Consider the following 27,395-nt stretch of genomic DNA (forward strand, 5'->3'; position numbering starts at 1 on the left):
ACTTATTTTTTCTATTTATATATGGGATTGTATTTTAATTAAGGCACTTATCTCCATTTTATTTCTTTGAATCCTCCCTACAACCCCCTTTATTCTTTTTCAAATCCATGGTTTATTTTTCATTACTATTTTTTGAGACAGGGTTTCTCTGTAGCTTTGAAGACTGTCCTCTACTAGCTCTTGTAGACCAGGCTGGCTGCGAACTCACAGAGATCCGCCTGCCTCTGCCTCCCAAGTGCTGGGAGTAAAGGGGTGTGCCACCATTGCCTGGCTACATTATAATTTTATGTATGTAGGTGTTGTGGTTACGTAAACAGCTATAAATACAAACTGATAAATCCATTTAATTTTACTTGTTTATATGTTTTTGGGACTGATCATTTGGCCATGGGAAATCAATTGGTGTTCTCTTTCCTGGGGAGTAGTAACTCCACTTTTGCCAGCATTACTCTCTATCTTTAATTCTTTGTGGAGAACTAGGTCCTTATAAACTTTCCATATTCAGTTTGGCATGTTCTTGGTGTCTTCCCTGTTCAGTTTGTATTTGGTTAATAATGCTGGTGATACCTTAGGTGTATTTCTCCTGAAGTTATCAAGAGGCAAAATCTCACAGCAGACTCTGTGATTTTATGGCTCCCACAATCTCTTCACCAGCATTTCTAGAAATGTTTCCTGATCCTTGGGTATTGGAGTGTTGTGTTGAAGTATCCACTGAGCTGCACAACTCACCATGCAGTTTCTTGCTCATCATGATCTCACAAAAGTTATGCAATACATCTTGAAGATGTTATTTGTCAGGATGACCAGAATCTCTTATATTGAAAACATCCTTTTGGGAAATCAAAGTAATTTTACTTATTTATGACCACTCAATTATACAGAAATTACTTATATCAAGAGTATCCAAGATCATGGAGTTTCTTCCTTTTCATTTGTGCATAAAAATTTCCTTCCTAGATTCAGGAATTGTATCTAGGATTATATTGATACTGAATGTTCCTCCGAGTCTTCCATTTTTTAACAGACTCCTCTTAACAAGAGTTACTGTCCTTACAAATATGAGTTTCTCTCAGAATTGTCATTCATTTTCCTTGAATGTACAATGGTTCCTAAACTTGGAAATACTGTGAGCACCAAATCTTTTATATCTTTTTCTTTCTTCTATAAATTTTATTGAAAATTTCCACCTCCTGCCCTCCTCCCAGTTCCCTCCCCTCTCCCACCCTCCCCACCATTTTCAGTTCAAGGAGAAGTCAGGGTTCCCTAATCTTTGGGAAGTCCAAGGTCCTCCCCACTCTCCCCAAGTCCAGAAAGGTGAGAATCCAAACAGACTAGGCTACCACAAAGCCAGTACATGCAGTAGAATCAAACCCAGCACCATTCTCCTTGGCTTCTCAGTCACCCTACACCATCAGCCACATTCAGAGAGTCCAGTTTAATCACATGCTCCATCAGTTCCAGTCCAACTGGGTTTCGTTATCTCTTATTAGATCAGTCCCAACATCTCAGTGGGTGGATGTACCCCTCGTGGTCCTGACTTCCTTGCTCATGTTCTCCCTCCTTCTGCTCCTCATTTGGATCTTGGGAGCTCAGTCCAGTGCTCCAATGTGGGTCCCTGTCTCTATCTCCATCCATCACCAGATGAAGTTTCTATGGTGATATGCAAGATATTCACCAGTATGGCTATAGGATAAGGCCAGTTCAGGAACCCTCTCCTCAGCTGCCCAAGGAACAAGCTGGGAAAATCTCCTTGGACACCTGGAAACCCCTCCAGAGTCAAGTCTCTTGACAACCCTAAAATGGCTCCCTGAATTAAGATATCTACTTCCCTGCTCCCACATCCACCCCTCCTCCATCCTAACCATCCCATTCCCTCAAGCTTTCTCCATCCTCCCCTTCTCCTTTCACTCTCCCCATCTCCCTTTGTCCCCACCCTAGCCCCAGCCCCATGCTCCCAAACCCTGTTCAGCAATCTTGTCCACTTCCAATATCCAGGAGGATAACTATATGTTTTTCTTTGGGTTCACCTTCTTATTTAGCTTCTCTAGCATCACAAATTATAGGCTCATGTCCTTTGTTTATGGCTAGAATCCACTTATGAGTGAGTACATACCATATTCATCTTTTTGGGTCTAGGTTACCTCACTCAGGATAGTGCTTTCTATTTCCATCCATTTGCATGCAAAATACAAGATGCCATTGTATTTTGCATGCTGAATAGAACTCTAAAGTGTTAGCCGGGTGGTGGTGGTGCACGCCTTTAATCCCAGCACTCGGGAGGCAGAGGCAGGCGGATCTCTGTGAGTTCGAGGCCAGCCTGGTCTACAAGAGCTAGTTCCAGGACAGGCTCTAAAAAAGCTTCAGAGAAACCCTGTCTAGAAAAACCAAAAAAAAAAAAGAACTCTAAAATGTTGTGCCAAATATTTCAGATGTTAGGATATGCCTCTTAGTTTAGTTTTATGGCAGAGTGATATTAGCTGTTTGTTAAGAGAAGCATGTAAGACAATGAAGCTAGAAGCCACACAATGGAATTTAGAATCATAATGTGACTTAGAATGTCTATATTTCAATGAAATAATGCCCTTAGTGTGAGTTTTTATGGGGGGTAATAGGGTTTTACAAGAACAGACAACCATTCTGTAAGTGATAGAAATTAGGCATGGTTAAAATGAGATCCATTCAGTACCGGATAATCGTGGCAGAATCAAGAGATGTGTTAGAAAGAATAGGAATGTGGAAATATTAAGAAAATGATTAACCTGAAAATCAATGAGAAGCATGACCCTAAATTATGTGGTAATCGTATTTTCTTTGGGGGAGTCATCAAAATGACAAGAGAGATTAAAAAGAATGCATAGTGCTTTCATTCTGTCCACTGATACTGGAAGAAGAATTAAATAAATGATGCTTTGCAATATGATTTTTTTTATTTTTTCCATATTTATTTGAACCACTGTAGATAGGAGCATATCTGGGTATGTAATGTATGTATGTAGGTTTGTACCTCCAGACTCTTAAAATTTAAGACTAGATGATATAACATTGTAGTATGAGGGGAGCAGGCTGCATCCTGCTGCCTGGCTAGCTTATACCCAAAATAACCACATAAAAATTGTAGTAAATCAATTACTGCCTGGCTTATTATTTTTAGCCTCTTATTGGCCAAATCTCACATCTTGATCTAATCCATTTTTAATAATCTGTGTAGCATGATGAGGTCAAGGTCGTGGCTTACCAGGAAAGATTCTAACCTATGTCCATCTCAGGCCAGAGCTTCATGGCAGCTGTTACATTTTTCTTCTTCTCAGCCTTCTTTCTGTCTACTACACCCACCTAAGGGCTGTCCTATCAAAATATCAAGTTGGTCTTTTTATTTTATCAATGAAAGCAGCACAAATACAGAAGAATCTTATACACCATAAAATCTCAATCTACTCCTTAGGTAGTAGAAAGAAATCCAATTGTCATAATTTGAATGTGTGACAGCTTTCTTATTTTAATGCTTATTTCTTAGGCACACTCATTCCCACAGTGCATCATATTATAAAAATTCATTAAGATACTATCTCAATGTCCACTGATCTAAAAAGTGTTTGAGAATTCTGCTTTCATTTTGTAGATCTTTCTCTAGAGACACATAGAGCCTATGATGGAGGACTCTTCTGTGTAACATGAAGGCATGCTTGTTGGCGATTCTGTACTGCCCAGTTCTCTCAGCCATTTAGTCCTCCCAAAAATTACACAGAGGTCTCCATAATTATAAACTTATTGGCCCATTAGCTCAGACTTCTTATTAACTCTTATAACTTATATAGCCCACTATTCTAGTATATATCAGCCACATGGCTCAGTTCCTATTTCAGCAGGTCAGGTCACATCATTCTTTTTCGGTATCTGTATAGGACTGGTGAGGAATGAGCTTCCTCCTTTCCAGAATTCTCCTGTTCTCATTGACATACCTCTACTTCCTGTCTGGATGTCCCGCCTATACTTCCTGCCTGGATACTGGCCAATTAGCATTTATTTAAAATATAATTTACAGAATAAAGACCACTTCCCACACCACTTCCTACTCTTTTTTTTAAACAAAGGAAAATATCCATAGTCCATTTTTGGGGAATGTTGGCATACTGTTTCTGGCTACTTCCTGCCTATGGGCACTGGTAATCTTATGGGGACCTAAAGAAAATTCAGGATTGTGATCAAGTCCTGACTGGAGTATCCTGTGAGACTTGATCATCTTAGTCAGCAGTCTTCAACCTGTTCTGGATGTAGAACTCAGAAATCTGGGCCATCTGGTCCTACCAGAGATTTCTCAGGTGGTCTTCCTGATTAAACCTGATTTTCTTAACACAGAATGAATCCACAGCCTCTCATTTCCTGTGGAAACAAAAGCAAATCCTCTTCTCCAAAGTAACATACATTTTGACTTCAATTTTGAAGTTAAGGTATTTTCAAAATACCTATATTGGATTAATTTAGCAGCACTTATAAACAAATATCTTTTAGTAGCTGTTGCTCCTTTCTCTGCATTCAAACCATTCAAACAAAGCATGATAATATACAGTATCCAGACTCTCTGTGTATTTTCCATCTTTATGTGGCTTTACCTTAACCTCTATTTTTTTTTATTTTTAATTTTAATTTTTGATACAGGTCATCTGTATATCTTTGGCCTGGAATTAACTCTGTAGAGCAGGTTTCCTTGAACTCACAGAGACCTTCCTGTCTCTGCCTCTGAAGTGCTAGGATTAAAGGCATATACCACCACACCTTGAACTCAAAGAGGTCTGTCTGCCTCTGCCTTCAAAGATTTGGGATTTAATACTTGTTCCCCCATGCCTTGAACTTACAGAGGTATTGCTGCCTCTGTCTACCAAGTGTTGAGATTAAAGGTGTGTACCACTACACCCAAATACTCTCTTCTTTTTTTGATTTTTAAGGACTTTAACCTTTATTCTGCATATATTTTTAACATAATATAAAAACATTTAGAGGTTTTCTTCAATTTTGAATTTTTCATTTACTGTATTTCTCTCTTTTTCTGACCACATGAGTCTTGATTTGCTAAACAATATGGAGAGTATTAAAACTGTGTATTTGACGGAGGGATCCAACCCATTCCTTAGCTATCTGAGATTTCAGCCTCACGCCAGAGGTCCTGGCTGTAGCCATGTTTACTGCCACAACTATATGGCGTTTCAAGGTCCCTGCCAATAAACCAGCTGCAGCAGTATGCTCACAAACCACATTCAATGCTCCATAGTCAGACTTCCTGCCTGAAAGAGTCAGAGTTGCCTTGGTAGGATGGCCCAGAAAGCTAGCATTTGTAAACAGTGTGGCTTTTTTCCTGCTATGGCTAAAAACCAAAAATGTGCTGGTAGCTTTTTGTCAACACCATTTAAGTGTTTTGTGGCAGGACTTCTTAAAGAGCTGCAAGCTTTTGCAGCTAATGCTGAGTCAGGAAGCCTCTCTTAAATGAGAGTGCTTGCCTCTAGCAAGAAGACCCCTCAGAGAAATTGCTGCTATCAATAAGTCATGCTCTATTCTTTTTTCTCTAGAATTACTTCCCAAGCTCTTTTGAAACATGTGAATGCATTTGTCCACATTTTGGTGCCATTTGTAACATGAGGGCCTGCTTGTTGGGGATTTTGTCATACCACCATGTCCCTCAGCTGTTTAGCCTCAAAGAAAATCACACAGAGGTCTCCATATGTTATACACTGATTGGCCCATTAGCTCAGGCTTCTTATTAACTCTTATAACTTACATAGCCCATTATTCTTATCTATGTTAGCCACATGGCTCAGTACCTTTTTCAGTGGGGCAGGTCACATCTTTCTTCTTTTGCATCTGGACAGGACTGCTGAGGAATGGACTTCCTCCTTTCCAGAATTCTCCTGTTCTCATTGATACACCTCTACATCCTATCTGGTTGTCCCACCTATACTTCCTTCCTGGCTACTGGCCAATAAGCATTTATTTTAAATATAATTGACAGAATACATACCATTGTCCCACACCACTTCTGGGACAGAAGCTGTTTATTCTCTATAATTTGGAAATGCGAATTTGTACAGTTGTAGCTGAATAATGAAAATCCAGAGACAAAAATGGGCAAGCTTTACTTATTAAAACATAAATAAAATATCACTATACACAGTCACTTTGCAAATCAATGGCATGCTTTATCAGAAAATTTGCAATCAATCTACTTCAAGACCCAGTGATACAAACCTGGACATATGCCTAAAGTATTTCTAATCATACTATAAGAACACTTGCTTAACTATGTTCAAAACAACTTTATTTGTACTGAACATGGATACAACCTAGATGTCCCTCAACTGAAGAATGAATAAATAAAATATTGTACATTTCACAATGTAGTATTATTTAAATATTAAATAATGACATTAGAAATTTGAAAACAAATTATTGGAACTAAGATAAATCACTTTACGTGATATAATCTAGAGCCAGAAAGACCAACATGATATGTACTTACACATTAGTGGATCTTAGCTGAAAAGTAAAGGATAGCTATGTTACAATCTACAGTCCTAGAGAGGCTAGGTAAGAAGAAAACTCCATGGAGTGGGTGGAACACATGCATCTCCATAGGAAGTAGAAATAGAAGGGAACTCCTGGATGGATTGGAGGTAGTTGGGGATGGAAATTTTAGCAATTGCTTTGGAATCATCAATGAAGAAGAGATGACTGTAAACAGGGGGCATTAGAGGATCAGATAGAAACATAATACAAGGGAAATTCCCAAGAATCTACAATGATAACCCCAGCTAAAACTCCTCGCAATAATGGATAAGTACCCTGAACTGGTCCACTCTTGTAATTAGAGTGGCCACTACCACAATTGTCAACAGAGAACCTTCACCCAGTAACTTCAGTAACTTATGGAAAAATATGCAGAGACCCATTTTAGGCCGAAGTCAAGAAAACCTGCTGAAGGAAAATAGAAAGGATTTTAAGAACCAGAAGGGTCAAGGACTTCACAATAAAACCCACAGAAACATCTAAAACAGCCCACAGGAACTCACAGAGCCTGAACCAACATCCAAGGAGCATATATGGGACTAACCCAGGCATCTACATGTATGTGACAGTTGTATAGTTTGTCTATTTGTAGGGCTCCTAAACATAAAAGCAAGTGCTGTCCATGATGCTTTGGCAGGCTCTTGGGAACTTATTCATCATCCTAGATTACCTTTCCCAGACTAAATACAAAAGAGTATGATTAGTCTTACTGCAACTTGTTAGCATGCTCTGCTGATACACATGAGAGGCCAGCACCTTTCTGAGCAGAAAGAGAAGAGGAGTTCCTTGGGGAGGGGAACAATGGGGAGTTTAGGGAAAGGAATGGGAGTAGAGGAAAGAGGTGAATCTAGTCTGAAAGTAAAATAAATAAATAAAATTTAAAAATATGTAAATAATATGATTAAGAAAAATGAATGATACAAATTCATTCAAGTTAAAAAATCATACTAATTTAAAAGTCCCAGATTTTTTACAAATGAATATACAGAAAGGCATTTAGGTGAATACAGAGGTTTATATTCAATGTACAATTTATAACTTTTGCATTCAAAATACAATGAATATTTAGTATAAAATTTCAAATTATGAATTAAGTAAATAAAAAAACACCTGGTAGAAAACAACATTTGTGCCGTATCTGCCATGACGAAGATCTACAGTATATGCACAAGTTTGAAAAGTTCTTTTTGATAATTTTTCTTTACTGAACACATCAAACAAACCCTGATCAATTTGTTCTCATTATGGATTAATGGTCCTTTTTTATTTCTAGAATTTCCTATGACATGCATTCTTCTCTAGATGACGATATTATCAGAACACTTTTGCAAGAAAATGTGAAAAAGCTATACTTTATTATGGAATGATTGTAATAGAGGTCTAGAATATTCCTAGGACAGAGAGAGACTGTGGCTATAACATAATGATAAATACATGAATGGGAAATATAATGGTTATCACTCTTCTTGGTACTAAACAAGCATCAATTATAAAAGGATATTCAGGAGTAGAAAAATATTATTTCTTTCTAATAAATTATTTTCCATTGATTAAGGCATAAAAAGAGTACACATTTATTCTTTCAATTCCTGATCAACTTACAAATTTTTTTCCTATTAACTGCTTCTTGTTTACACTATTTTATAAAGAGACTCTCACTAAATATACAAGATTTATTTCTTGTTTGCTTATTATGCACTTCATTGATTATCAAGTGGTAGATCAAATTGCTAATCCAAATGGTTTCACTTACAATTTGTGTCACATACTTTCTTACTTACATTATTAGTTTTAGTTCTTTTGATTGCACTGAATTAAATTTGCTGAAAAACATCAAATGACAAATATAGCATGTATTTTATAAACATACGGACAATTTTAGTTTCTTTCATAGAATCTGTAATTATCTTAGTCACAAGTTCTTGTTCCCAATGAATGTTTCAGGTATGGATTTGATTTTAAGAAATGATACTTACATCCAATATTTGGTTATTGTCATCATTTTGTAGCTACTACTGTAACAGGACTCCTCATTGTTTAGTGGTTCAGAGGAAAAATAGAAAGTAAGATGTTATTTGACTTTTCATATATTGTTGATATTTTCTCTGTGTCCTAGTGTGTCTAATTTATAGGGAAGTTTAATTAACTTCTGAGCATGTATATTCATTAGTGTTAAGGTGGAATGTTCAGTAGACTGTCCTTATGTCAGTTTTGTTTAATTTCATTTGTTTATTTGGAAATTGCATTCTGGTAATAAGAACACTGCATATTACAAAGTCAAGGGAAGCAATGTTCTATAGTTATATGGCATTGATATTGCTAATTTTCATCATTATTAAAAATATTAAACATATGCTACCCACTGTGCACAAACTGATCCCAATCCAATGTAGTGTATCCAGAGTACATCAGAAAAAAATTTCCACAAGAAAGATTATCATTATGGAAACTAACCAAAACAATTAATATAGGTGACATTTCTATAATATTAATAGATATCAAACATAAAAACAATAATAATAAAATACAAGGTAAAATGTATTTCTCTAAAAAAATTATAATTCATAATCTTAAAATGACTCTTTTTCAATACTTCAGTGAATCTTCAACAAAAATAATGGAAACCGAGATAAAAATAATATGCTACAGAGATACAATGTGCTCTCTTCTTTTGAAACAAGCAACACATTGACAATTAGTCTACCTTAAGCAACGAAGTTTTTTTCTGTCTCTCTCACTGTATGTGGAACATGAGTAACTTAGACAGAGTAATAAACTGCAAGAACCTCTGCTTCCTCTCTGCTGACTTTCAGTGTGAAGCATGTCTCTGTCTCTCACTGATACAGACAGGAGCCCTAATTTCCTGGTTCAAAGCCTCATAGACAAGGAGCTATGGTGACTTGTCTGGCTTCTTTATGTATCAATTAAAAATGGTATTGCCATAACAGTCTAACTAGAGTTTCTAACTAGACCTGCATGAGATAAGGATTGTCTCTTCATGAGGGATCATCAAGGAAAAGAAAGTCTGGGTCATCACAAACATCACTAATTGAAGCTGAAATAATAAGAGAGTAGGAAATCTGGTGGAAAATTCATGAGAAAACATTTAAGACTACTTTCATGTTATTTAATTCAATTGAAATCCTTTCATATTTTAGGTGAAATATTTGTCTGTATATCCAAAAAAGCTCTTGGCACAAAATGTGAGAATATGATTCTGAAGGGATTCTTAAGGTAATATAGACCAGCCCATCCAATTATGTCTGGGTCAAAATCTTCCCAGTATCAGAGATACTGTCCCATGTGGTATCTTACTTTCACAGATCTGAATCTCACAAGTCCATTCTGGTAGTCAAGACCTGCCATTTTACATGTGGGCAGAAATGTGTTAGACCACTGCAACCTCTCTCTGCATTCTCCTTCCCCATTTCCTTTCTGTCCTTACCAGGAATCCAGAGTATTAGCAACTTCAGGAACTGAACACACAACTTTATTTGTGTGATCAACAATGCAATAATGGCATTCAGTTCATGTGATTTTGATCAGAAGTTAAACAAGAAAACACCCTCTCTTGGAAGGAAACACTTGTGACTAAAGTAAACACAGTGACAATGAAGCCCTCCTCTCCTTCCTCACCACAGTCAGAGTGAAAGTAAAAAGAAAAGGGCAAAGATATTCTCATGTACAAGAGGGAATTCTGGTGCTGATCTGGACAAGGAGAGGTAAGATGGTACACTAGTCTGAACAGAACAACATCAGGACCCAAAACTTAAATAACAGAAATTCATTTTCTTAATTTATAGGTGGCTTTAAATTATAGCAGATTTTCATGATATACATGTGAATACTCTTAGTAGTTAGCTGTTTTCATGTCTGGTTCTCACAGAATCTTTCTTAATACCTAGCATCAGTGACACAAAGCCTATTGTTGACTCTCTTGTTTGGATGACTAATATTACGGGGTTAGTTTGTACCTGTAGATCCATCATAAAAATCATTATTCTTAAATAGTTTTTCCAAATATACTCATATTGAAGGTAAAGATTCAGCTTATAAATCATGAGACTTACTTTAGTCTTTTAGATATATATTAGGCAATCCAGAGAAGTCAGTGGAGAGAAAGGTTCAAAATCAAGCTAATGCTTTCAACAGTAGAGCACAAAATAAAGAATGAGATTTTGTAAAAATTTAGTAGCTTCCTGCATCTCCACCCTCCCACTCCCCCAAGCTGCTGCCAGTCCTTCCCTTCTCCCTTCCCTCTCCCCCTCTCCCATTTTCCCCAATTTCACCCCTACTCCTGCCCCTACCCCCCTGCTCACAACTTTTGCCCTGCAATCTTGTTTGCTTCCAATTTCCAGGACGATCTATAAATGTTTTCCTTTGGGTTCACCTTGTTATTTGGCTTCTCTGGGCTTGTGAACTATAGGCTTAATGACGTTGGTTTATGGCTAGAGTCCACAAATGAGTGAGTACATACCATATTCATCTTTTTGGGTCTGGGTTATATCACTCAGGATAGTGTTTTCTATTTCCATCCATTTGCATGCAAAATTCAAGATGTCATTGTTTTTTACCGCTGAGTAGTACTCTAATGCGTATATATTCCACACTTTCTTTATCCATTCTTCCATTGAGGAGCATCTAGGTTGTTTCCAGGTCTGTCTATTACAAATAATGCTGCTATGAACATAGTTGAACAAATACTTTTGTAGTATGATTGGGCATCTCTTGGGTGGAGATGGAGGAAGGACAGATATAGGAGCAGCAAAGAAGATACCTACATTAAGGGATCCCTTTTAGGGTTGGCAAGAGACTTGGCTCTAGAGAGGATCCTAGGTGTCCACGGGGATGTTCCCAGCTAGGTCCTTGATTAGCAGAGGAGATGGGGAGACAGTACCTGAACGGTCCTTGCCTCACTATCACGCTGATGATTATTTCAAATATCACCATATAATCCTCGTCCGGCAACGGATGGAGATAGAGACAGAGACCCTCATCAGAGGAAAGGACTGAGCCCCCAAGGTCCAGTTAAAAGGCGGAAGGAGCGAGAAGAAGAGCAAAGAAGTAAGGCCCGCGAGGGGTTGGTCCACCAACTGAGGCAGTGTGCCTGTTCTAATGGGAGCTCACCAAATCCAGCTGGACCCAGTCTGAATGATCATGTGATCAAACCCAAGTGTCTGATTGTGGCTGACAATGGGGGGCTGTCTAAGAAGCCGTTGATAAAGGCACTGGGACTTGTTTTTACGGCATGTTCTGGCTTTTTGGTATGGTAGTCTATATGGATGCACAGCTCTCTGCCTGGATGTATGGGGGAGGGCCTCGGACTTCCCACAGGGCAGGATTCCCTGCACTCTCTCAAGCAGGGTGAGAGAGGGAGGAGGAGGTGTGGTGGAGCTGAAAGGGATTGGGAGGAGGAAAGTAAGTGTATATAATTGAATGGAAAAAGAAAAAAAAGAAAAAAATATGAGATAGTATATAAGAATCTATATTCAATATAAGAAAAGAAACTATTAAAAAATTTAGTAGCTTAAACATTCCTCCATGTGGCTCTGGTCAGACTGCAGACCCTGTTAAGTCTCAGCTAATTAGAGAGCACGTGACAATGACACTTTAGCTTCTCAGGTACCTAACATGGTTATTCCTCTTTTTGTATGATTTGTCTGCCATCTGCAGGTCTTTCTCTATCATTGCCAAATTATAATATAATTACAATATTTCTCCCTTTCTTTCCTTCCCTCCAAATTCTCCTGTATGACTCCTTGATCTTTATTAATGCCCTCACCTTTATCCTTCTGTTGTGTATATATATATATATATATATGTGTGTGTGTGTGTGTGTGTGTGTGTGTGTGTGTGTGTGTGTGAGTGTGTGTGTGTGTACATGTGCATGTATACTAATATTAACATATATTCCTAAAAACATAAGCAAAACCTGCAGTCTTTATAATAGTACTTGTATGGATGTTTTCTGGAATGATCTTTTGATATTCCATAACTAATTGCAGTGGCGCACGCCTTTAATCCCAGCACTCGGGAGGCAGAGGCAGGCGGATCTCTGTGAGTTCGAGACCAGCCTGGTCTACAAGAGCTAGTTCCAGGACAGGCTCCAAAGCCACAGAGAAACCCTGTCTCGAAAAAACAAAAAAAAAAACAAAAACAAAAACTAATTGCAGTATTCTTCCTTGGAAAGAGCATTTCTCCCACAAGGAGCATTCCTTAGCTGTTTGTGGTTCTCACCCTGCATCAAGGATATTTCTCTGTGAAACGGAGGGAGACCATAGGAGAAAACCACCACCAATTAAAATTCAAAGTTGTAGAACATAGGCTCAAGTGTTATACTCCAGTACCTAAAGTCTCAGGGGTAATTGCAGTAGAGAGAGTAGAAGGACTGCAAAACCAAAGGATAGGAAGTTTATTGTGAGGTTACTTCTCTTCTGAATGTTAGAAGTTGCACCACATATACTCACCAATATGACTGCCCCATTAGGGGGTCATAAATCGAAAACAATAGATATGTTAATTTGAATTGTGAAGTCCCAAGACTCCTCAAACCTATACTGCTATATTTTATTTATTTATTTATTTTTTTATTAAAAAATTTCTGCCTCCTCCCAGCTTCACATTTCCCTCCCCCTCCCCTTTCCCCTCCCTTTTCCCTCTCTAGTCCAAAGAGCAGTCAGGGTTCCCTGCCCTGTGGGAAGTCCAAGGTCTTCCCCCCTCCATTCAGGTCTAGGAAGATGAGCATCCAAACAGGCTAGGCTCCCACAAAGCCAGTACATGCAGTAGGATCAAAACCCAGTGCCATTGTCCTTCGCTTCTCAGCAGCCGTCTTTATCTGCTATGTTCAGGGAGTCTGGTTTTATCCCATGCTTTTTCAGTCCCATTCCAGCTGGCCTTGGTGAGCTCCCATTAGATCAGCGCCACCATCTCAGTGGGTGGGTGCACCCCTCAAGGTCCTGACTTCCTTGCTCATGTTCTCCCTCCTTCTGCTCCTCATTTGGACCTTGTGAGCTCAGCCCAGTGCTCCAATATAGGTCTCTGTCTCTATCCCCATCCATTGCCAGATGAAGGTTCTATGGTGATATGCAAGATATTCATCAGTATGGCTATAGGATCGGGCCATTTCAGATTTCCTGTCCTCAGTTGTGAGTAGCTGGGGACATCTCCCTGGACACCTGGGAACCCCTCTAGAGTCAAGTCTCTTGCCAACCCTAACATGGCTCCCTTAATTAAGATATAAACTTCCCTGGTCCCATATCCACCCTTCCTTTATCCCAACCATCCAATTCCCCCAGGCTCTCCCCATCCTCTCCTACTCACTTTTCTCTCCCCATCTCCCCTTACTCCCATCCCACCCCACCACCAAGTTCCCAATTTTTGCCTGGCATTCTTGTCTATTTCCAATATGCAGGAGGATAACTGTATGTTTTTCTTTGGGTTCACTTTCTTAATTAGCATTTTTAGGCTCACGAATTATAGGCTCAATGTCCTTTATTTATGGCAGGAAACCAATTATGAGTGAGTACATCCCATGTTCATCTTTTTGGGTCTGGATTACCTCACTCAGAATAGTGTTTTCTATTTCCATCCATTTGCATGCAAAATTCAAAATGTCATTGTTTTTTATCACTGAGTAGTACTCTAATATGTATATATGGCACAGTTTATTCATCCATTCTTCCATTAAATGGCATCTAGTTTGTTTCCAGTTTCTGGCTATTACGAATAATGCTGCTATAAACATAGTTGAACAAATGCTTTTGTAATATGGTAGAGCATCTCTTGGATATATTCCCAAGAGTGTTATTGCTGGGTCCTGGGGTAGTTGATCCCAAATTTTCTGAGAAACCACCACACTGCTTTCCAAAGTGCTTGCACAAGTTTGCATTCCCACCAGCAATGGATGAGTGTACCCCTTACTCCACAACCTCTCCAACAAAGACTATCATTGGTGTTTTTTATTTTAGCCATTCGGACAGGTGTAAGATGGTATCTCAAAGTTGTTTTGACATTCCTTATGAACTACAAAACAAACATTAGGAGGAGTTTGTGTATGTGATTCCTGGATTATATCTATCAGAACAGCTTCATTCTTCCCAATATACAACTTTGCAGTAGCTAACTCTTTGAACCACCATAGCTGAACCAGTTAAGCGATCATGTGAAAGCACCCAGTCTTTTAGAAAAGCAGCTGATGAATTTGTGCTCTGAACTGATAATGATCAAAGTAACCTTTTCAGACTATCACTGTTTCATATACTCTTCATCAATGAAGATGAGTTATGTGTACTATGTATTTAAAAAGCCATTAATCACAAGGTGAGTATGAGCACTAGAACTGTTGCAAATGCAAGGGAAGTTGTTATTTAAAATTTAGTCAAAATTCCTACTGTTATATGTGGAGCTACATTGATTTTACATCATTATTTCGTAGCTTCTTTGTTTCATTGAGGCAACAAGATTACTAATTGTTGACGGGTCCTACCTCATAATCACTGCCCTAATAATCAGTAGAGGCAACATCAGGCCCCATAACTTTAAGACCCAAAATTGTTGAACTGAAGGGGACACTGCTATAATTTTTGAACACATGGTAAGATTTAATTGCATATGATTTCTTCTAATTGCAACAATACAAGTGATCTTTTCTTTCAATGACTCTTTCCCTTACATGTGCTTCTTGTGATGTTAAATCTTGCAACAAGGATGATATCTCTGTTTTTACATTTAAATCTCTCTCTCTCTCTCTCTCTCTCTCTCTCTCTCTCTCTCTCTCTCTATATATATATATATATATATATATATATATATATATATATATATATATTTTCTTTTTTGGAGGAAGGAGGTCCTCCAAGCTGAATCTCATTTAGGAACTTTGCACTGTAATAAGATAAACTACATAACAGCCCTTTGCTTTATCTGCATTCCATTCTTTTTAATGTTTTGTGTTTTCATTTTGTTCTGCATTACAATATTTCAGAGCTACTTACTTGATCTCTTTGTCTGCCCTACTTAATAATAAAATATGTGTATCTTTCTGTCATATTTATGAGTTTTTAAGGCATCCTTCTGCTTTGACTTATAATTACCATGGGAGCGGGTTGAAGGGTAGGAGAGAGGCAGGGAGGGGAGCAGAGAAAAATGTATAACTTAATAAAATCAATAAAAACTTTGAATTTTGTTCTAGCTAGATTGTCTTAACCATTTTCATACACTTTGTTGTTTCTTCCCCATGACTTAGGTCATGATTTCTGCAGTAGTCTGGAAGCCCAACAGATTTACTCTTGAGTTTCTTGTATGGCTTGCTTGTGTGTTGTATTTGAAAAGGAAATAATTTTTTAGACTAGTTTTTTATCTCCTTTTTTGTTTTTTAATCACACAGGTTTTGGTATTGTTTACATGAACTTAACATTTCTGAGGCACTGCTTTTACATCCATTATATAATATGTATAGATCTTTTCTTAATTCTCAGTGGTGAAAAATTGTCAGTTTCTCTTCTAAATTATTGGGATCAGTTATAGATAATAACTGTTTATAGTTAACACACTATAGTTTATAGTTTATAGTTTATAGTTATGAACAGTATGCCCCTACCCTCCTGTCTAAATTCAATCAAGTGTCTATTGGTAAATACTCTGCATTCTTTCCACCTAGGAAACCTGTTTTGGTGATCAATCTTACACCCTTAAGAAACTCATAATCCCAGCATTTATTGTATACTTTGATTGCAAGAATAACTAGAAGTAAGAAACCTGTTTTGATGTCCTCCTCTAAGAAGCAGTCAGGTGGGTGTAGTGAGGAGCTGCGTGCAGGCCTGCTTTTCGTCCTGCCCTGATCTTGGCTGCCTGGCTAGCTTATGCCCCGAAATAACAACACATAAGTTACATTCATTTAAACACTGCCTGGCCCATTAGTTTCAGCCTTTTACTCACATCTTGACTAACCCATATCTAACAATCTGTGTAGCACCACAAGTGGTGTCTTACCAGGAAAGATTCAGCATGTCAGACCTGGTGGCTGGCTTCATGGCGACTGTCCCAGAGAGGAGAGGCGGGGCAATTGTCTGAGCCATCTACCTCACTTCCTTCTTCCTGTTTTGTCTACTCCACCCACCTAAGGGCTGGCCTATTAAGTGGGTCAAGGCAGTTTCTTTATTAACAAATGAAATGAACACAAACAGAAGACTCTCCCACATCAGGTGGGCTGAGATGACAGTTGTAACTTAAGAGTAGCTGCTTTTCTTGCTCATGCTGGATCTATTTTTCCTGCAAAGACCTGATGATGGTCCCTGCACCCTCACTGCCTTCTCAGATATCGGAGGAAACACATAATAAATAGTGGGACCTGAGATTTATTCTACATGACCATTCACCTTTCTCACTTCCTACTATTCTAACCAGGAATCCTGAACTGTACAATAGCACAATCATTAGAACAGGACATATCATTTTCAGGAAGCTGCATAAAAAGTCTGATCAGTAACTGCAAGATGACAACTGATCTGAGACTAGCCAGGGAGGGTTCTCCCTAGGGAACAATATGCAAATATCTGGTTTAGTGTTGAAGTACAGATAGAGGTAAGAGTCATACAGGCTTCTCCTATTTGAAAAATCATAAAAATGTCTTCTATGTCAGGGGCAAGAAAAATAATAAAACAAAATGTGGTGCTTGATGGGAAAAGAATATGATAAAAACATATCAATTTAGCTTATACCAGACATCTATTGAGTGCTGTTTTACAGGAATAGTGACCGTGAAGATATTTGTATTCAATCACAGTCTTTGAGTTGAATAACTAAACATTTACTCCTCTTTTAACAATTTTATAGAAAAAAAAGGCTGCCAATGTTAAGAATTTTAAATGTAGATGTTGGAAGCTATATTTTTTCTATTCCATTAAATTTGTATCCATGGGAATACAAGAAAATGCAAATACTAGCAAGGTGTTTCTTAAGTGTTTGCAATGAAAATGCAGGGGCAATGGATACTAAAATTAATATTCCTCAGAAATTTGGTTTGGGGAGATTTTCAAGTGATGTTTGGGCTCTTATGTTTTTGGCAAGTGAAATTTTACATGTCAATTCCAACTCAATTGTTTTATATGAATTAAATATGTATAACATTTCATGTTATTAGACCTCAGTGTGGTAAATTGATCTTTTTGCATGTATTAGTTTAGTGATGTGTGTGTGTGTGTGTGTGTGTGTGTGCATGAGTGTGTGTAGTCAATTTCTTTTCCATTAAATTACAGACCCCAAATTGGAACCATGTTGTTCTCAGAAAGTCTCAAATTGGTAGCTTGGTGGCAGGCACTTTTATTGCTGAAACACTCTTATAAGATGTTTAATGACACTGTGTGAAGACATGTTCCTGGCCTTTCTGTCCATCTCTAAGGGACCTTCTGATTGGTTTAGTAAACAGATGAATAACCATTAAGCAGGAGAGGATAGAAGGGACTTCTAGATAGAAAGAGGAAACTCTGAAAAGAAACTGAGATGTAGGGTTTCACCAGCAAGATGCAGAGAAATTCTTATGTACAAAATGGGAGAAAGGTAATGAACCACGAAACAATGGAGACTAGTATAAACATGTTACCTTAAGTTTTATGAGTTAGCTTGGAACAAGTATAAACTAAGATGAAGCTTTCACACTTAATGCAAAATGTCTCTCTGTCATTATTAAGGAGCCAATCATCAAAACAAAGCATGACTATAAAACATCTCTCCAACTCTTACAGTGAAATGATTTCAATATGATATTTGGACAGAAAAAAATCTCTCATTGGCTTGATAAATGCACCAGCAGTTAGAATTTCTTGATGTTCTTCCACAGGATCTGAGCTTAGTACCTAGCACCTATATGGAGCTGCTATTGATTTCCTGCAATACAAGTCCAGAAAATTTAACACTGATTTCTGTCCTCTAACAAATGGATATACATTGGAGAATAAAAACTTCAGTCTCCTTCTCACAGATAGAAAGCTAAAAGCACATGAAATATGAAGATGAAATACTTATGTTTCAGAAATAGGAGATAAAATACAATGTAGGAGATATTACAATTGGATCAAAGCCCTGCTCTTGGTTGGGTTTGCATCAACTTGACGCAAGTTATTGACTACTAGGAAGATGGAATTTCAATTGAGAAAATCCTTGTATCATATTGACTTCTAGCCAAGTCTGTGAGGATTTTGTCTTTAGTAGTGATGTATGTGAAAATGTACAGAGCAATGTGCACAGTGTCACCACCTGGGCATTTGATCCTGGGTGGTATCAGAAGGCAGGCTGAACAAAATATGGTGAATAAGCCAGTAAGTAACACTCTTTCTTGGCCTCTACTTCAGTTTCTGCCACCTAATACCTTCCTGCTTGAGTTTTGCCCTGACATATTATCATAGTGTTCTGTGATGTAGAACTGTAAGCTGATTTAAACCATGTACTTTTTTCATAATATTCAGCACAATAGGAAAGAATCTAGTACATCTGTCCAAAGTTATTACACTGATTCCAATGAATCAGTCAAAAAGGATTCTGAAAGAAAGTCTGTCTTAGAAGTAAGTGAGGAGGGGAGGATGGGGAGACCCTGGGGGAATGGGATGGTTGGGATGGAGGAAGGGTGGATAGGGGTGCAGGGAAGAAGATATCTTAATTAAAGAAGCCATTTTAGGGTTAGCAAGAGACTTCAATCTAGAGGGGGTCCCATCTGTCCATGGAGATGTCCACAGCTAGTTCCTTGGGCAGCTGAGGAATGGGGGCCTGAAATGGCCCTTTCCTATAGCCATACTGATGAATATCTTGCATATCACCATAGAAACTTCATCAGGTGATGGAGGGAGATAGAGACACAGACCCACACTGGAGTGCAGGACTGAGCTCCCAAGGCCCAAATGAGGAGCTGAAGGGGGAAGAACATGAGCAAGGTAGTCAGGACCATGAGGAGTGCACCCACCCACTGAAACTAAGGGGCTGTTCTAATGGGAGCTCACCAAGGCCAGTGCAACCTGGACTGAAAAAACATGGGATCAAACCGGATTCTCTGAACGTGTCGGACAATGAAGGCTGACTGAGAAGCAAAGAACAATGGCACTGGGGTTTGATCCTACCGCATGTACTGGCTTTTGGGGTACCTAGTCTGTTTAGATGAGCACCTTCCTGGACCCAGATGGAGTGGGTTGGACCTTGGACTTCCTGCAGGGCAGGGAATCCTGAATGCTCCTTGGACTGGCAAGAAAGGGGGTGGGGACTTACGGGAGGGGGAGGGAAATGGGAGGTGGGGAAGAGTTGGAAATTTTTAATGATAAAAATAAATTAAAAAAAGAATGAATGGAGCAGTTTCTAAAAGGAAGAAAATGTGAGGGAAAGAAATACAGATGATGAATATATAGAACATTTAGAAAGAAAGCACTTCATGCTACTTGTTCAATACCTAAGGGATTTATCATGGTTTTAGACTTTACCTGATGTAGGCTGATTAACAAGTTGACACCTGGATGTAATCAAAAGCATTTTGGAAAACATAATTTACACAGGCATGAAGAAGTACGTGTGAGCATGGGGAATAATATTGAGGTGATAAGGCCATAGAGAATTCGGGGGGGGGGGGGGTAAACAGGCAGGAAAAAACCAATGAGCATAGTCTCCCTTATAACCTTTCTGGAGACCTACCCCCCTTAGTGATTTTGAAACACTGACCCTGATACTATAATTCATTACTTTAGAACTGCCAGAGATTACATCCCCTTCACTTTAAGTGCAAACTTGGGTAATTTTCTGTGCGATTTCCTGGAAGAACTATTGCAAATTTGTCCTTAGAGAACAAAACAGGTTAAATCTTATGTGATTGACTTAAATTTCTGGTTGAATTCTCCAGTACTGTAATGAAGAAGTAGAAGATATTTATAATTCAGGAAAAAAAGAACCTGGAACTCAAAAGTGTAGCATGAAGATCCTAGTGGTTGGACAAGAAATATTGATGAACTTTTCTTCAATTCCTCTTAATAACTGTTGATTTGCATGTCCTCTGAGGACAGTCCATGCAAGAGTAATTTCTGAGCAAGATGGATACCACTTGGAGAGACTTCAGTTACATTTAGGACACATTGTTTCTACTCAATTTCTGAGCCTATTGATGCTCTGACTTCTAGAATAGAAGGGTTAACTATGGGAATTTCTCCAATCAAATTGATCACTGCTACTTGGTATTAAAGGAAAATACTGTTGGATTATTTTATATTATGCATATATTAACTTGTAATTTTCTAAATTCAGGGCCTAGAAGTGACATCCTATGACCCACACTATTCTCCCAGTTGTTATCAGTAGGAAGGAGTAACCATCACATGACAGATAAGTCAGGGTACTAATATTTGCTTATACTGACAGCAGAAGGCACTTAGAATAATTTTTACAATCCTGGTATATGAAGAATTTTGCTTGCAATCTCTGGTTCCATTAGGGTTCAGTGGCAGTGATTCTAGAGAAAATTTTACTTTCACCACCAGCAGTCTAGCATACTACAAAGTATTATTGTCAGCAATGCTATGATATCCCCCAACATTGATTTAAGTCATAACACAAACTCCACAGGGAAAAGAGTAATGATGGGCTTCTCAATTGGCTCATGCTCCTGTACCTACTTGCTAACAGCACCTTCAATATGTAGTCAAGGTTTTGAATACCACTGGAAAGTCTTTAAGAAGGTGACTACTGTCTACCTAAATCTGTAACAGTTTAGCCATAATTGAACATATAATAGCATTTCTTATGCTTTTCTGGAAAGAGACATTTTTGATCAGGAAATATCTATAGGAGGTTCAGGTATGATATACAATGAAATAAAAAAACAGTATAGGTACTTTTGTAATGATAATAAAAATATTTGCAAGGGGAATCTGAACAATACAAATGAATTCATTTAAAAATTGTTAAAATTATGAACATTTGTACTTGAAACATTTAATCTTTGTATATTGGACTCAGAACTCTTTGTCATGAATGTATAGAAGACCTAAATATGCTGTCTTTACAAGTTCTCAGGTGAAACAAGAGTTTACCTTAGTCCTGGCAATAATAATTCATCTTTGGACACCATCATGGAATTTTCAAATTTTTCATCTTTGAGGGCATATTTATAATTGGTATGTATATCCCTTAAATCATCCTAGGAGGTTTCATATCAGTAAAAAGAGACATTTCATAGAATCCTAGAGCATATCACAAATGAACAAGAACATTAAGTATGCAGATAACTTTTGGGAGTTAATAAATAGATCTATCATCAAAAACAATGAAGAAGCTGGGCGGTGGTGGCGCACGCCTTTAATCCCAGCACTCAGGAGGCAGAGGCAGGCAGATCTCTGTGAGTTCGAGGCCAGCCTGGTCTACAAGAGCTAGTTCCAGGACAGGCTCTAAAAAAGGTGCAGAGAAACCCTGTCTCGAAAAACCAAAAAAAGAAAAAAGAAAAAAAAAAACAATGAAGATACACCATTTTTTCTTAATAGAACATTATCTTTCTTTGATATATTTTGTAACAAGATATCAAGTGTCCACACCAGATTAGAAAATTCTGTTTAATATGTAATTTACCTTTGCTACAGTGACCATAACAATCATAATTGTGAAACTTCTGTTATTGTTAATCTAAAGTATGTCTAGGAAAATATTTTATATGAACATTTTCAAATAACCTTATCATTAAAAAAATTCAAATAAAAAGAAAGACAAAAATCACATAAAAATGAACAAGAACAAAAATCTGTCCATATCTATGTTTGTCTACATTTAAAACCACTATTTGGAATGGGTGGTGTGCAACTTTGCATTGGACCTTACAGTTTCAGTATTAGGTATATGTCTATGAACTCTTCTACCAAAAATTATAAAACAATTAGAACTAAAAACATAATTAGCTTGGTGCTCACTTTCATAACTCATGTCCATTATCTCAATTCAGTCTTCCTCATGCCCAAATATTAGCGTTTTCCTTTCCTATATATACTACTATACAAACATATACATTAGCATAATAAATACATATGTTGCTACCTACTGCCCAAAGAGGGAGCATTTAAGATATTCATTTCTTGATATTGTCACCTTGCTTAATATATCTTAATTCATACATTTTTTCAGCCAATTATTTTATTACAATTTTCTTTTGAATAGATTGTGTTCTATTATTAACATATGCCAATCTTTATTCAATATTTTAATGTATTGGTGGACTATTAGATCAATTATAATAAAGAAATATTTTCAGAGGATGCTTCAGAAAATAGCATTTAATTCAGATATAAAGACTTGTTTAAAGTCTATCCTGAAAATGAAAAAGCAATGTATACAATGAAACAAAGACTTTTATGTAGCTTTTGCTTTTATTGTCTGCTATATATGGTATCTTATAAATGTACTGCTGGCTTTAAGCCTTAATGTGAACTACTAAATATAGGCCAGATATGGAAAGGGAACACCCAGAGGATGTAGCAAGTTACATCCTCTAAATCACATGCCTGCTTGTCAGATCTTCATGTTTTCTTCAAGCATGCTCAGTGATATTTATCTTACCTTCCTCTCTTTAATTCTGTTTTTAACTAATTACTCATTATTTACCCAAATACAAGTTATATGTTCCCTTCCCACTTTGTTTCTGAGATTTCTTTCCCCTTTCTTTAAATAAACCAGTACAGAATGGATGAAGGAACAATCACAATCCCTTACTCCTATATGGAGAGCTACAGGCAATTAATGAGTGCTAAGAAAAGGAAACTTAGTATTTTACCAGGGATGAATTATTTAATAGGTATTCATTCCCAAGTGAACATCCAGAAGCAAATAAAAATATTAACAATACTATCTCTCTCTCTCTCTCTCTCTCTATATATATATATATATATATATATATATATATATATATATATATATATATATATAGTTTATGTGTGGAAGGGGGTGGCAGGGGGTGGCTGAATGTGTGCATGTGTAACAATACTTAAAGAACATAATGCTTTCATAAGAAGTGGAGGAAAGACACGAGAGTAGTTGAAGTGAGAAGAAGTAGAAGAAGAAATGATAAAAATACATAAGTAAGTATGTACAGACAACTCATAAACTTAAAGGAAGAACAAGTCTGTCTTGAAAAGGTGCAGTTTAAAGACATAGGCTATCATTTCCCTATATCTCACAGACACAATCTAATAGCATTATGTCATTGATAAATTATAACCTTTTTGCATCTTTCCCAGGCTCCAACTGAGTTTTTGTTTGTTTATTTCACAAATCTGTCATCAGGAATGTTTTGCCCTAATCTTTGTTTACTTATTTCTACCCCTATCATTCAAGTTGCCTTTGATTTGTCTATGCCTGTAGCTTGCAGAATTTGATAACTCATTCAAATAACTGAAGAGCACACAGATAGTAGAGCAGGTAAGTATTTTTTTTTGCCTATTCCTGCAGGTAAGTATTTTAATCTGAAACAAAGTGAAGTACAGGACAGAAACACTGCATATACCAGCACTCACTGAATGAAATTTATTCAATACATAATTTATCTGGAAAGACATGGTATTGGTTGCTGGAAGGACTACTGTACATGAATGCCTGTTTTGATTAAATGTTTTGTTCTATGCTCTTGTCCTTTTCCCCTAATGCATATGATGCAAATAATATGCATAAGACCCCAAGAATATGCATATGATAGTAAAAAATGAGGCTTTCTATAAAATGTTATTTAAGTAATCTCTTTACTACATGAGGTCAGTTTTAGGCTAGATTGATTAACTACTTCTGCTTTGTTGTATCTTCCTAGATATGTTTAGCCATGATAAAGGCTCATAAGTGTTTGTGGTTGCAATAAAATGATTTATTTGTTAAGAAAGTGGTGTTGTTGAAGCTTGATGAAATTGTGGCTCTAGTTGATAAGTGCTTTTTTTTGGAAACTAAAGTGTTTGTAACTTTTGCACAGTGGGGTCTATGGTTGCTAAATTATACTTAGACATACCTGCCCAATTCTGACTCATTTTTTCCCTATAGGTTTCTCGTTTGTTTGCTTTGTTTTGTTTTCTGTTTAAATTTGATGCTTGAAACTTGCTATGGATATTTGTATGACAATGTTTGCCTAGGTTCATGCGTCTGAATGATTAGTCCCAGCTTTTGGAGTTCTTCAGGAAAGATTACAAGTTTTGTGCTTGTTAAATGTGGTATGCCTCTATATGTGGGGTCTGAGATATCAAATCCATTCCCAGTCATTTCTCTGCCTTGCTTTGCCTCTTATAGAAAAAGATGAAAGAGATTAGCTACTGTTTCAGAGTCGTGCTTTTCTGTATGCTGCCATGCTTATGACAATGCTAGTCTTGGGCTAGCACTCTGGAAATGCAAGACTCCGAAATAAATTATTTCTTTTATATACAGACTTGTTCATGGTGTCGTGTCATAGCAATAGAAAAGTACCTAGCACATTTTCCCGCTAAACAATGAGAGAGCAAAAAAGTTAATGGAGGAAACCTCCTCTCCTCCATGCACCTGATATGAGAGTTTACACTATAGCTAAGGACCATGTGCTCAGACAGACTTGTTTTCAGTTATTAAAAAAAGAAAAATATATGTATGTTCTAAGAATAATCTAGGGTTCTGAGAATAATCTGTTCCAGAACCAGTTTGACAAAATTCTAGATCCTTAGGATTTTCAGATACATAAGACTTTCTATTCTTACTTTAAGTATATCAATGTTTACCTTTCTATTTGTTTGTATATGATATTACTCCAATGCCTTCAAAGTCCAGAGTGGCTCAGTTAACCTGGTACTGGAGTTACAGGTAGTTACTAGTAGACTTGTAATTGCTAGGAATCAAACTCTAACCCCCTAAGAAAGCTCTCAGTGTTTTTGTTTGGGTTTTTTGTTTATAAGTTTTTTCTTTATTGGTTTTTTGTTTGTTTGTTTGTTTGTTTGTTTGTTTTTGAGACAGGGTTTCTCTGTGAAACAGACCTGTTTGTCCTGGAACTCACTTTGTAGACCAGACTATTCTCAAACTCAGAGAGATCTGCCAGCCTTTGTCTTGACTTCTGAGATTAAAAGCATGCACTACCACCTCCAGACTGCACTCAGTGTTTTTAATCTCTAAGTCATTTTCTGAGCCTTCATCCTTGAGATTTTAATGATAGATAATAATACCCTCACAAAGATTACTCAAGCTTGGACCGTATGCATGTTTAGGTTTTTTGATGTTTGTTTTGTGTATGTGTGTATTTTAAAATCTATATTGTATGAATTTTAGCTGCTGACATAACTATGTTCCTCAGGATGTTTTTTTTTTTTTCACGGAAGTATTAAAAAGAATGCCCCCCGTGTATGTGTGTGTGTGTGTGTTTAATTGATTTTTCTTTTTTTTTAATTTTTTTCTTTTTTCTTTTCTTTTTTTTTTTTTTTTTTTTTTTTTGGTTTTTCGAGACAGGGTTTCTCTGCAGCTTTTTTTAGAGCCTGTCCTGGAACTAGCTCTTGCAGACCAGGCTGGCCTCGAACTCACAGAGATCCGCCTGCCTCTGCCTCCCGAGTGCTGGGATTAAAGGCGTGCGCCACCACTGCCCGGCAATTGATTTTTTTTTTTTTTAAAAAATACCAGTCTAAATTCCCACTCCCTTCCCTCCTCTTATTTCCTCCAAACACCCTCCTACCCTGCATCCTCCAGTTCTAAGAGAGGGCAAGGTACCTTGCGCTGTGGTCCAAGGCCCTCCTCACAACATCTAGGGTGAGCAAGGTATGCGTACAAAGAAAAGATGATCCCCCAAAGTCAGTACATGCAGCAGAGACAAATCCCAGGGCCAATGTTAGTGGCCCCTCAGTCTGCCACAGACCGAAAATTGTCAACCATATTCAGAGGGACAAGCTTGGTCCTATGCTTGTACCTTCCCAGTACCATTAAAGCTGGATCTCCCATTAGCTCAAGTAAACTGATTCAGTGGATGAACCCCTCATAATCTTGACTTTTTTGCTCATATTCTCATTCCTTCCACTCTTCAACTGGACCTTGTAAGCTCAGTCCAGTGCTCCAGTGTGGGTCTCTGCCTCTGTTCCCCTCTGTTGCTGGACAAAGGTTCTATGGTGATATTTAAGATAAACATCAATCTGAATACAGGACAATGCCAGTTTTGGCACCCTCTCCACTATTGCCTAGGGTTTTACCTGGTGCCATCCTTGTAGATTCCAGGGAAATTCTCTAGAGTCAGGTATTTTGCCAACCTCATAATGGCTCCCCCAGTCAAGATATCTCTCTGCTTTCTTTCATATCTGTCCCCCCTCAACCTCAACCATCATATACCCTCAAGTTCTATTCAACCCTCTTATTCTCTCCTGCTCTTCCTCCTCTTCCCCTCCGTCTACCCTGCACTCCCATGCTCTCACTCCTGTCAGGAGACCCTGTCTGTCTCCAACAACAAGTGGAACCATTATGTTTTTCTTTGGGTTCTCCTTATTACTTAGTTTCTCTAGGATCATGAACTATAGACTCAATGTCCTTTGTTAATAGTTAGTCTCCACTTATAAGTGAGTACATACCATATTCACTTTTTTGGGTCTAGGTTACCTCACTCAGTATAGTGATTTTTTTCTCATTTTTTTTATTAAAAATTTCCATCTCCTCCCCAACTCCTCCCCCTTCCCTCCCCTCCCTTCCACCCATACCTCCACTCCGCCCCTCTCCAAGACAAAGAGCCATCAGGGTTCCCTTCACTATGTTAAGTCCAAGGTCCTCCCAGCTCCCCCTAAGTCCTGGAAGGTGAGCAACCAAACTGACAAGGCTCACAGTGAGCCCTTCCATGCTGTAGAGTTCATGTTCATTGCCGTTGT

Source organism: Arvicola amphibius, chromosome 2 (assembly GCF_903992535.2).
Source record: "Arvicola amphibius chromosome 2, mArvAmp1.2, whole genome shotgun sequence".
Taxonomy (NCBI): Eukaryota; Metazoa; Chordata; class Mammalia; order Rodentia; family Cricetidae; genus Arvicola; species Arvicola amphibius.